The sequence below is a fragment of the Leopardus geoffroyi genome, chromosome A2 (genome assembly GCF_018350155.1).
Source record: "Leopardus geoffroyi isolate Oge1 chromosome A2, O.geoffroyi_Oge1_pat1.0, whole genome shotgun sequence".
Classification (NCBI taxonomy): Eukaryota; Metazoa; Chordata; class Mammalia; order Carnivora; family Felidae; genus Leopardus; species Leopardus geoffroyi.
Genome location: NC_059331.1, coordinates 42,607,450 through 42,620,356, shown reverse-complemented (window position 1 = coordinate 42,620,356; position 12,907 = coordinate 42,607,450). Strand labels below are relative to the sequence as shown.

Genomic DNA, 12,907 nt, shown 5'->3' with positions numbered 1-12,907 from the left:
TTTTTCTTTCTCTCCACCCCTCAAAAAAATTCCCAAATGCCTAAACAATAACAATGCTCTGTTGCTATAAAAAGACATTTTGCAGATTCCTGTCTATGAATAAATGAAGCAGAGAGGGCAGACACACAGAAAACAGTCACGTAATTACACTTCTCATTGAAAAAATTATTGACATGTCTTCTCTCACAAATTCAAGTATTTTGCAACAGACCACAATTTGTAGGAATTTCTACTTGGCAGTCCTCCATGAACTGTTTTTCACAATAGCCCCTTGCTTTTGTCTGAGGCTGTGACCAGTATGTCAACATAAAACAGTAGAGACTAAAGCGAGGAGAGCTCTCTGAGGAAACGCTCTCCAGGATTGGAACTCTATGAATTACACAGTTAACATAAGGTTTTAATTCAAGAGACCAGCTTTCACCCAGGTGTGATAACTTCAAGGCTCCCATCTTTTTAAAAATCAACGTAAATAAAAAAAAGTATCTCAACCAATATACACAATCATTTCACTGGTAATTGCTGGATGATTTGACAATTGGTCCCCAATTCCTAAAAGATTGCTTATAAGCCTTTTTATCATGTCCCATGAGTACACCTTGAAAAGCTAAGATTTTCTGTTGAGCATAAGGACAGTCAAAAAAGTCAAAGAACTGGTTTTGCATGCCAGTTGTCAGAGCTTAATGAGCATCATTCAGAAGAGCTAAATTCCATGTAGTAATTCTAACTCATTCTGATAGAAATTACTAAAGATAGTTCTAAAACTACAGTATTTTGGGTCCTACGAAAAAGAAGAATGGTTAAAATATCTAAGAAATTCACTTGCTTTCTTTGCATTATTTGACAGTATCTTTGGCCTTCTTCCAAAAGCTGTTGCCAAAAAGTTATAAACAGATTGCAAGGCCTCTACAGAGAACTTCACACCAATACAATGAAAAACAACTTCCACCCTGGCAAGTGTAAAAATAGTCCCTACTGCTGTCCAGTTGACCAAGTGACACACTGCACAGACTGTGCCCTGTATACTCTTGTTTACTGACCTCATTTCGATCCATTTAGGCCTACTCCTGGCACCATTATTATCTGCATTATTATAACACACAGAATTGTTTATGGAAAACTAACAGCGCATAAACAACATTTAATATGGCTCCTAACCAGTGGGTCCTTGGTATGTAACGTTAGAGTATACTGTGTTTACTAAGTTCTATCAGGCTACTGGAAGTTTGACCTAAGTAGAGGAGCAGAGGGAGCCATCCTCATTTTCCCGTGTCCAGAGTCTTCTATGCGTCACGACAGTCATTCAATAGGGAAAAGAAGAAATGAAATGTTTGCACACATTGATACCAAATGGGATCTGTTGATTGTCCTGCCCCACTTACTGAGGCTGAACTTAAATGATGGGACATAGGATGTCCTCTATATTTATCCCAGTGATAAAAAAAATCACAAATTGGGTATATTCTACAGCCAGAGCTGTAGTTCCAATATTACGTCTCTCTGAGACATCACTCCAAAACCCATCCATATCACGCAGGTACTATAGGTGGCTCTTCCCAATGGCTCTCACCTTCTTAACACTGTCAGTGACACCCATGACAACAGGGATCAGTGCCTGCGCTGAATTATCCACACTCTCGCTTAGTATTTTCAAGACTATTGTTAGGCATTAGGCATGAGGCTGTAGCTACTGATCAAACTTATTTGTATGCTCACAGCGACAGCACATGCCTGCTGAGCTCTCATCTGCTTCGTACAACTCTGCTTGAGAAAGCATTCCCATTAATCATGGATATAAGTTCTCTGCAAGTAATCCAGTCAACGTGTGTGTGTGTGTGTGTGTGTGTGTGTGTACGCGTGCGGCATTGGTGTATATAAGGAATTATCTCTTATTATTAGGTCTCCTTTCATTATTTCATATTGTAGGTACAAGAGCTCTAAAATAGGGTACACGGACAATCCTTTAGAATGCAACAACTATATATATATATATATATATACACACACACACACACATATATATACATATATATAACATAAATAAAAATACATATTATATAACATATTTGAAATAAAAATACATATTAAAACATTTATGTTGATATTACAATATCTATATATACATACATAAGTATACATGTTATTTTAAAATCATCTTATTTCTTGTTTTTTAATGTTTATTTATTTATTTAGAGAAAAAGAGACAGACAGTGTGTGGACAAGGGTCAGGCAGAGAGAGAGAGAATCCCAAGGAGGCTCTGCACTAACAGTGGGGCACAGACCATGAGATCTGAGCCAAAATTGAGAGTCAGATGTTTAACACACTGAGCAACCCAGGTGCCCCTATCTCATTTTTTTTAATTCTTGTTTTCTTAGAGTAACATTTGGCACACTATGTATCTGTATAATTGGGATATACATATATTGGAGGTATAGGCTCAAACATTTTTAAGGATAAGGGTATACACACAGACACAACAATACAACAGTCTAAGAAAGTGTCTTTCTCATTCTACTTTGATCATATTTACAAGATATATTATCCTTTGACTTTATTTAACCTACAAGCCTTTACCCTTCCTTCCACCATCATTGATACAGATACCAATATCTTATTTTTTTTATTCTTAGAGGATAGTTGTTTGTTTCTTTTTCCAATGTCCCTACGCTTCCTCTACTTAAGATATTTGAATAAATATACCTACCAAATGCAAAGGGAGGATTAATAGAAATAGTGACAGAAAAATCTAAAGAATTTTGAAGTATATTAAAACAAAATGGGCCTTTGACCCTTATGTTTCCTTTTTACTGGGGGAAGAAAGAAGCATGAATGAAAAAAAACATATGTAGTTTAGGTACATCAAATTAAACTGTACTCATGTGAGGAAACAAAACACAGAAAGGGAGAGAAAGCACCCTAGAGGAGAAACAGAACTTGCTCAGAAGCAAGAGGCGTTAAGGCTGGATGAGGCTGGTCCACTCAGTGAAAAGGATACTTATGGCAGCAGCTGTGAATCAGGTAAACTTGGGCCCACAGGCCTTCCTAATATGAACATCTTGCTGCTCTGACATTATTTAGTATTAGAAAATAGTACTTTTCATACAACGTGGCTCCTAAAAGCCAACCAATAACTTCATCAGGTGCTCAGCAAAAGAAATGGCAATCTCTTCCAGTCGTGGAGTAAAAGTTGGCTGCAGAAGAATTACTCACAGATAATATGTCACTTTTCTACACGGCACCTTCCTAGCATTAAAAAAAAATTCTTTTTGGGGTGCCTGGGTGGCTCAGTTGGTTAAGTGTCCAACTTTACCTCAGGTCATGATCTCATGGTTTCTGAGTTTGAGCCCCGTGTCAGGCTCTGAGCTGAGAGCTCAGAGCCTGGAGCTTCCTTCGGATTCCATGTCTCCCTCTCTCTCTGCCCTTCCCCCACTCATGCTGTCTCTATCTCTCATAAATAAATAAACTTAAAAACAATTACTTTAGAAGGGTGCCTGGGTGGCTCAGTCAGTTGAACATCTGACTCTTGATTTAGGCTCAGGTCATGATCTCACTGTTCTTGACTTCGAGCCCCAAGTCTGGCTCTGTACTGACAATGTGGAGCTTGCTTGGGATTCTATTTCTCTCCCTCTCTCTCTGCCTCTCCCAAGTTCTTTCTCTCTCTCAAAATAAATACATAAGATTAAAAGGAGCTTGAGCAGGGGAGAAGGGTAGAAGGAGAAAGAGAGAATCTTAAGTGTGGAGATCGACGTGGGTTCAATCCTAGTGGGATCATGACCTGAGCCAAAATCAAGAGTCAGATACTCAACCGACTGAGCCACCCAGGCTCCCCAGCCTCCTAGCATATGTTTAAGGTGAATTCTCTTTACTCATTGAATTTATAACACATCATATGTAAACTGCAAATGCATTGTAGATAAAATTAACTCAAGGCCAAATGGCTACTCCTGCTAGGTTTCACTCTGTATTTTACACAATGAATCTTGAGTTCAATAAGGGCACATTTTGACTGTTACTGTAATTCTAGCGTCACTGCCTGGCACCATAACGAAGGTTAATAAATACATTTTGGATGGATTAATGAACGAATGTATGAAAGCTACACGTATAAGAAGTAGTAGTACTTCACAGTTACTCAAATTGACAGTCACAGGTGTGAATGTCACACACCATTAGAGGAAGTGGCCCCATCCTACTGCTACTGTGCCTATCAAAAGGGACACTGTAACACGGAGGAAAAAGAGACAGAGAAGCTGAAAATAAAGTGAGTGTGTACTTATTCACTGTGTGACCTTAGGCTAATGACATAACCTTTTGGAACACCAACGGTCTCCTAGGCAATAAGGGATAATGGTATCTTTCTTGCAGGATAGGTGTGAGGGTAAGGACTGATGTGTATAAACTGCTTAGCTCAGGGCTGGGACCTACAAGGTATCCAGTAACCGGAGGGGCAGCACAGAAGCCCATAACCACCCAGAGGCAGTCAATGAGGCCAGGAGGAGCACTCGATCACAGAGACACCCTTCAAACTCAGCCAACATGAGAAAATCACGTTCCCCCAAATGGTGACATAGGAACGTTGACAACTGCTATAGAAGCTGCAAGTGTGAGCAGTTACAGGTCCTACTCTCACAAGACAGAGAAGAATTTCTCTAATAACGTTTTTTGCAAGCTTGTGAGCTCCTTAAGGCCAGAAAAACAACAAGAACAACAACTCTTTTTCCTCCCTGGTACCCAAGCACAGTGGCTGTCAAATTGTCAAATACTGGTTGCTTAATAAATGTACAATGAATGAAAATGCCTATTCTATATATTTGTGGGGGGGGGGAGGGCAGTATATAGATGTATTTGGAATCAAGAGTGACTATTTTTTTGTTTTTTCTTTCTTTTAAGTACCTAATCTCAATTAATCTTCAAACACTGGGGTTTTTTACTAAGTTAAAAAGTAGACTGAGAGCACATCAGCTTTCTGTCAATATTTGGGTCAATATTCTTAAAAAGTTGGGATTGAAAACACCTTCCTTTCTGTCATCAACCAGCATCTGCCTGACAGGAATGAGTTCTTGATTCAAATCAGTAAAGTCCACGTGCTCAAAATGTGCACCAAGATGCTCAATTCAATGTTTTAGAATGAATATAGTATCTTTTAAAAAGAAAATGATATATGATACACCTAATATTCCCTGGAATATAAGCTGGTAGTATAGTAAAAATGAGCACACAACAGAAATTCTTCAATATGCTTAACATAAAATGATGTACAATAAAATAGGAATCAGGAAAACTATGATCAACAGCAAAATTTGTTTTTGGATATTATTTATAAGCAAAACTTGACACAAGCAGTATGAAAATGTTGAATTTGCTCCTATCAATACCTCTGAATGAACACACTGAAAGAAACTAGTCTCTATTTCAGATTACTAGTTTCAGCATGTGTTGACTCAAAAACAATTACTGACCCCCTAAGAAGGGTCATATGTGATTTTCTTCTAATGTTAATTGAAGACATACTTTGTGCTGCATGGTGTGCTAAGCAATTTATCTGTTATCCACAAGTGACCTCTAAGTTAGGTACTACCGACGCTAATTTTATAAAAGACGCAATGAACTTAAATAGATTGGAGATCACAAGATCTCATTCTGTACAAGATCACAATGAGAATGAGTGGCACAGCCATGATGTGAACATGTCGATGTAACTTGGAGCCCATGTCTTTATCTACTCTAGCCGGACTTCCTTATTGCATCATTCGTGTAATGTACCTTGAGTTTGAGAAAAGGACTACATAGGAATTACTTCTCTATTTACTTTTTTTTAAGTTTATTTCTTTATTTTGAGAGAGAGAGAGAGAGGCAGAGTGAGAGGGAGAGGGAGAGGGAGAGGGAGAGGAGGGGGGGAGAGAGAGAGAGAGAGAGAGAGAGAGAGAGAGAGAGAGAATCCCAAGCAGGCTTCACACTGTCAGCACAAAGCCCAATGCAGGGCTTGAACTCACAAACCATGATCATGACTGGAGCAAAAGTTACTGAGCCACCGAAGCACCCCTGTCTCCTACTGCTTTAAAGACACATATCCAAATATGTTAAGGAGCATCATGTAGAGAAATTAGCAAAGGATATTCCAGGGTAAGTCAGAAGACCCAGTGAATTTTATTACTAACTCTATCACTAACACTGCTTATTAATGGTTCAGAAACACTGCTTTCTTAACCAGTTTAGGTCTCAGTATCCTTACTTACAACATGAGAATGCTAACAATTTTTTTACAGTTTCTTTTGGCCTTCAAAGTTTATGATTACTGGGGCACCTGGGTGGCTCAGTTGGTTAAGCGTTTGACTTTGGTTTAAGTCATGATCTCGTGGTTGTTGAGTTTTAGTCCCACATCAGGCTCTCTGCTGTAGGCATGGAGCCCGCTTTAGATCCTCTGTCTCCCTTTCTCTCTCTCTGCCTCTCCCCTGCCGGTGTTCTGTGTCTCTCTGTTTCTCTCAAAAATAAACAAACATTTAAAAAAAGTCTATGATTACAGGAAAAATTAGTCTCATAATGAAGCTGAAAGAAAGGGAAGGGCAACTAAAAAAATATTCAAGAGGCTGGGGTCATGAACTCTAATACAAGGGAAGATTAAATGATTAGAAATCTTTAATGTTGAAAGATGAATATACAGGACAGACCAAAATGAATAAAAATCTTGAAGGATACAGGAGAAGTGAATATAATTATATCTTCTATAATCTTGGACTGCTGAATCTTGAAAGAGGAGAGATCCCTTGGAAATAAATTGAGAACAAATCATATATGATAGAACTTTCTTACTACGATAGGTTATAAATGTTAAAGAAATACCTAGCTTCCAGAAAGTTGATACCTATTTTTTGGCAAGTGTACTCATAGTTTAACAAAAAGTAGGGTTTATACTCTACTTTCAGAGTATTTGCAACTACCATTTGAGAACATTGTGAAGAACAAATACACCTCTCAAGAATCTTTCCCTTCTCAGGGCACCTGGGTGGCTCAGGCGGTTAAGGGTCCAACTTCGGCTCAGGTCATGATCTCGCTGTCTGTGAGTTCAAGCCCTGCGCCAGGCTCTGGACTGACAGCTTGGAGCCTGGAGCTTATTCCAGATTCTGTGTCTCCCTCTCTCTGCCCCTCCCCAACTCATGCTCTCTGTCTCTGTCTCTCTCTGTCTCTCTCTTCCTCTGACAAAAATAAATAAACATTAAAAAACATTTTTAAAAAAGCAAGAATTTTTCCTTCTTTATGGATGGCTGACCCTGAAGGACCTGGATCTGACCAATGGTATCAATTACACTCAGGAACTCAGGAGTTTTGAGTCTATCCCAGAACGTAGCACAGAGTAGGTGATCAATAAATATCTGCATGAATGAATGAGCTCTGCTACTTCCTAGCTTTATCACCTGGGGAAAATTATCAACTCATTTTTTTGCAATCAAATGTGGATATGACTTACTCCAATGCTATTTGAGAGGTGACAATTGTAGTTGTAGCAGAATAGCCTCAGGGTGATAGAGAAGGACCTGAGGGACATGTATAGGGCACTGGCCCCACATGGCACCATCTGGGGTCTTCGAACCATGAATACTGAGGTAGCAGAACAACACTGGAGGCTAAGTTTCCACCACATTACCTGGTCAAATCACAAAGCGTGGACTAGAACCCTGTAACACAAAGGGGGAAGCTCTTGTTTTCCAAATCATACAACTTAAAAGTCCCACCTGCCAGAGGCCAGAGGCCCTCTTACGGACCTGCTCATCCCGTTTGTCACCTTGGTGTCTGATGGGCAGGGGCATTCTTTGTTTTCTTAATTATGTTCAGAGTAGTATTAGTATCAAATGAAATCATGTTTGAAATGGTTTTGAAAGTAATAAGCAAAATGCCAAAGCTTTATGTTAAGAATAAACTGAATAGATAATCTTTTAGATCTCAATGAGCATCTAGCTCTGATTTTATATTACTTTCCAATGCAATTGTAGATTGTCTCCCCAGGAAGTACAAAGGTCCATAACAAATCTGCAATTCTGAACACAATCAACTGAGGAGTACTCTGCTTTTGTGTACGATCCAAAAAGGATGTGATGATAATCTGAGATACCAGAAAAGCAAAGGTCCTCTGACTAAATCCTGATCAAATCAGTTGGCTGTGGACAAGTTAATACCAAGGTCTGGCTCATTCAGTAATGACAATAGGATACATTTACATGGGGTTTGCTGTATGCCAGGCACTCTTCTGTTTTATGCTGTTTTTTAATGTGTGTTTATTTTTGAGAGACAGAGTATGAGCAGGGGAGGGGAAGAGAGATAGGGAGACACAGAATCCGAAGCAGGCTACAGGCTCCAAGCTGTCAACACAGAGCCTGAGGCGGGGGTAGAACCCAGGAACCATGAGATCATGACCTGAGGCGAAGTCAAATGCTTAACCGACTGAAACACCCAGGTGCCCCTTTTATTTTATGAATTCAATTTACCCTTACAACTCTGTGAGGTAGACAAAAACGTTCTGTCTTTAAGTTCCTCATTTTAAAGGTAGAACAACTGAAGCACAAAGAAGTTACATATTGTCTAGGATTGCAAAACCATTTCCCCAGGATACAGCTTTATAATTGTGATAGTCTTAAATACTGCCAAAGGCATTGTAATAGCATCAGAACACTTTTAAACCGGACTCTTGCTCTTTAGGCTGCAAGCGTAGTCAGACATGTATTTTCAATCATGATTAAAGAATGGAATTCTAAGTCATTAAAAGTCAAACTCAAGTACATATATCTTGCAGGCACATTTAGGTATGAAAACCAGGTAATATAGCTAATACTTTCTTTTTAATTTTTTTATGTTTATTCATTCTTGAAAGACAGAGAGAGACAGAGCACAAGCAGGGGTAGGGCGGAGGGAGAGGGGGGCACAGAATCCGAAGCAGGCTCCAGGCTCTGAGCTGTCAGCAGACAGCCCAACGCGGGCCTTGAACTCACTAACCGCGAGATCATGACCTGAGCTGAAGTCGGACACTCAATCGACTGAGCCACTCAGGAGCCCAGTAATACTGGTGATACTTTCTATCTGAAAGCATGTACAAGGTCATCTTTATTCATTCATTCAAGTATTTATGACTTGACTATTCTGCATTTGGCACGATGGTCAAGGCACACCCATGAATGGAGAGCCCTATGTCCTAGAAACAGGAATTGTCTAAACAAATCCAATCCCAGGATATTATTCCCAATTTCCTGCTTGAGCCACTCCACCTGCTGCTTTAGTCAGAGTATTTGCTCAAACAGCTTTCAAGCCCTGAGCAGTCTCTACAGTTCTTGCACCACTGGCTTATGAGCCTCAGAATCTCTGCTTCCCCCTCATCTTCCCCAAAGCATGCCTAGCGCTATACTCAGTAACTCTCCCACAGAAGAAGACTAAGTTTCAGTCCTCTGTCCACCTTCCCAGTATTTTTCAGTACTGTCTGTATTTTAGTCTTGATAGCTACTTACGATCGCACACCACAGTGAACCCTAGGAGACAAATAATTTACAAGTGGTTTTAGTATTCCACCAATGAGAAACTCATTTTTTACTTATGAATTCATGTTAGAAAGACTTTGAAGGAGATGGCAATTGGTTAAGATGGATTACTGTGTGGGTTAGGGTTTCTTTTTTTTTTTTTTTGATTTATCATAAGAGTAATAAGTGTCTACTGTAGAGATCTGGTAAAATATAAATAGCTATGTATACACACACATACACACCTGTGCATGTATTTATAAAAAATAAATATATATTTATTACATATATGCATATATATTTAATAAAACAAAAATCATCTGTCAAAGTTAAAAATTACTAAGTGCATTTCCTCCCCCAGTTAATATATCAATATTCAACTAGTGCTATAACTACACATATACACACATGTATGGATATATATACAAACACGTAAAAATCATATACTGCATATCTGTACAAAACGTTATAAACGTTTTACCTTACTGAATGATCTAACATACCATTTTATGTTATTCTGTTTAAACCAGTCTGCACACAAATAGAAAACCTGCTTGAGTTTAAACATATTGAGATATGTTCAAACGTTAATGTAAAATCATATTTAGTCAGTGTAACTTATAAAACTAAATTTTGGTAACAACCTAAATGCTCAGTAGTAGAGAAATAATTAAGTTCCTAGAATATGACTATGTATTAGACAATTTTGTAGGTTGAAAAACTGTGTTTTCAAAGAATACTGAATGCTGAACTTTCATATAATATTAGATGAAATAAAATACCACAAAATTTTATATGGAGTATGAGCTCAATTTTGCCAAAAATAATCGTATATATCTACAGCTTTGTGGGAAACAACACTGGAATAAAGGGGCAAAGAGAGACTAAAGATGATCTAATTTAATAGACACTTTTTAATGATCGTAAGTTACCTTTTGCATCAAAATAAACATGGTAAGAAATAAAACACTTCCCCCTCCCCCCCCCCATAGTTATTTGGCAAGGTATGTAAATGGGCCAGTTTATGAAACTGAAAAGGAAGTAATGGCATTCTAATGCCAGAGGGGGCACTAGGGGAGAACAGGAGAAGAAACCAAGAAGCGCAAGAAAGCAAGGCATTCTCAAGTTTAGAGGCGAAAGATGAGGGCAGAGAATAGAAAAAATAGACATTAGGCTGGAAAACTGAATTGCAGGGACAGTGTGAACAGCTCTGAATGTCATGCTTAGATAATTAAACTTCATCTTAAAACAGAAGAGCATTGTGGGATTTTAGTAGGAAATGACAAATTCAGATTTATGTATCAGGATGCTAACTCCAGTTTATATGTTGATATTCTCAGATAAAGCCAAGGTTTCAAGAATGCTGGAAGTCTTGATTCAATAGGAACTAAAGAGAATGGGGATAAAAGAAAAGCCTGAATTGATTCAGTCTAAGATAATGAGTTCAGCCCCTACCTTAGAGGAAAAATTTTAAGTGCTCCTTGGTTCCTTTCACAGAAGGTCCTTGAGTGGAGAAGGGAGCAAAATAGCTTAGATAATTCCAGTCTAAGATGTAAAGTTAAATGATGGTAACACAAACACCAACCCTGGTACTTACTAGCTATACCCCTGAGTAGGTCACAACTACCATAAACTTCTGTATCATCCTTTTTTTTTTTTTTTTTTTTTTAGGCAGAGAGAGTGCTCATCCCACAGAGAAGGGGCAGAGGGTGGGGGGAGGGGGAGAGAGAGAGAGAAAGAGAGCGAGCACATGCATCTTAAGCAGGCTCCATGCCCAGCGTGCTTAACCTACTGAGCCACTCAGGTGTGCCTACATCTTCCTTTCTTTAACTGGGGCTAACAAAATCTGCCTCACCACCCTCAGAGAGTGGCAGTAAGCGTTTGTAAATGGTAAACCACATAACAGAGATAATGTCAATGAAATCAGTATGTCAAAGCAGTATGTGCATTCCTATGTTAACTGAAGCGTTATTCATAATAACCAAGCTATGGAAACAACCTATGTGTCTGCCAATGGACAAATGGATAAACAAACATTGAATACACACACACACACACACACACACACACACACACACAATGAAAAATAACTCAGCCATAAAAAAGAAGGAAGTCCTGCCATTTTCAACAACATGGATGAACTTGGAGGACATATCGCTACTGAAATAAGTCAGACACTGGAGAACAAATACTATATATGATTTCATTTATTTGTGGACTCTATAAAAGTCACAGAAGCAAAGAGTAGAGTGGTAGCTGCCAGGGCTTGGGTAGGGGTGCTGATAGGAAGATGCTGGTCAAAGGGTACAAATTTTCAGTTATAAGATGATTAAGTTCTGGGGAACTAATGTAGAGCAGGGTGATTACCTGGCTGTTATCTGGTGATTACTGGGTTAATAACACTGTATTGTGCACTTGAAATTTTCTAAGAGAATAGATCCTAAGTATTCCTACCATACACACACACACACACACACACACACACACACACGCACACATGCACACACACACCCCAAAGGTAACTACGTGAGGTGGTAGATATGTTAATTAGCTTGATTGTGGTAATCATTTGGCAATGCATATGTATATAAAATCATGTTGCACACTTTAAATATACACAATTTTTATGTGTCAATTATACCTCAAAAAGGTTGAAAAAAATAAATGTTTCACTTAAAAATAGATAATGTCTAACATAATTATTTTATATACACTAACTTGCAAATGGAAAGTTTGTTGTGTAAAAAATATCTAAGTGCAAAACCTACCTTGTAAAACTGAAAATAAAGAGCTAATCAGCAGAGCATGAATAAATTACTCAATAATTAAAAAAAATCTAAAACTGCAAAAAAGAGATGTCAAAAGATGTCTAAAAATTGAGGCAGACTAGTTATTTATTGATAGACTCTAAATGTTAGTCATTGATAGACTCTAAATGTTAATTAGTTATTGATAGACTCTAAATGTTAATGTTAATAAGTTAAATATACTATTTATTATAATAAAATGATAATTCCTATTAATTTTAACGCAGAATAGACTGTGCAATTCAATGACAACTGTCATAATATCTTTATGTAGACCAAATCAAAATAACTATGTATGAAGACTCCAGGAAACTGTGTGCAAGCAGAATGATACACAAACATAATGGTGTTACTCAAAAGACCGAATTAATAATTTGTAACAAGCTGCCAATATGTGGGTCAAGCCCACGATTCCCCAGTGCTTCCTCACGATGAGCTCAGTACATGGGAGATACCAAAGTACTCCCCAGTTAGAGAGATGAATATGTGAATTCTAAGCATAACTTTCTGGTCAACCAGTAGGGGTTGCCATGTCTTTCATTCCTGCCAAAAACTGATCAGCAAATCTACCAGAAATATAAGGGATATCCACAAATTTTAGA

The 12,907-nt window shown here is 38.3% G+C and overlaps 1 protein-coding gene across 10 annotated transcripts in view; it reads right to left on the bottom strand.

The window, feature by feature from the left end:
- CHL1 (cell adhesion molecule L1 like) overlaps nt 1-12,907 on the bottom strand; it is a 202,127-nt gene that overhangs the window by 152,058 nt on the left and 37,162 nt on the right. The gene's annotated exons all lie outside the window — the stretch shown is intronic.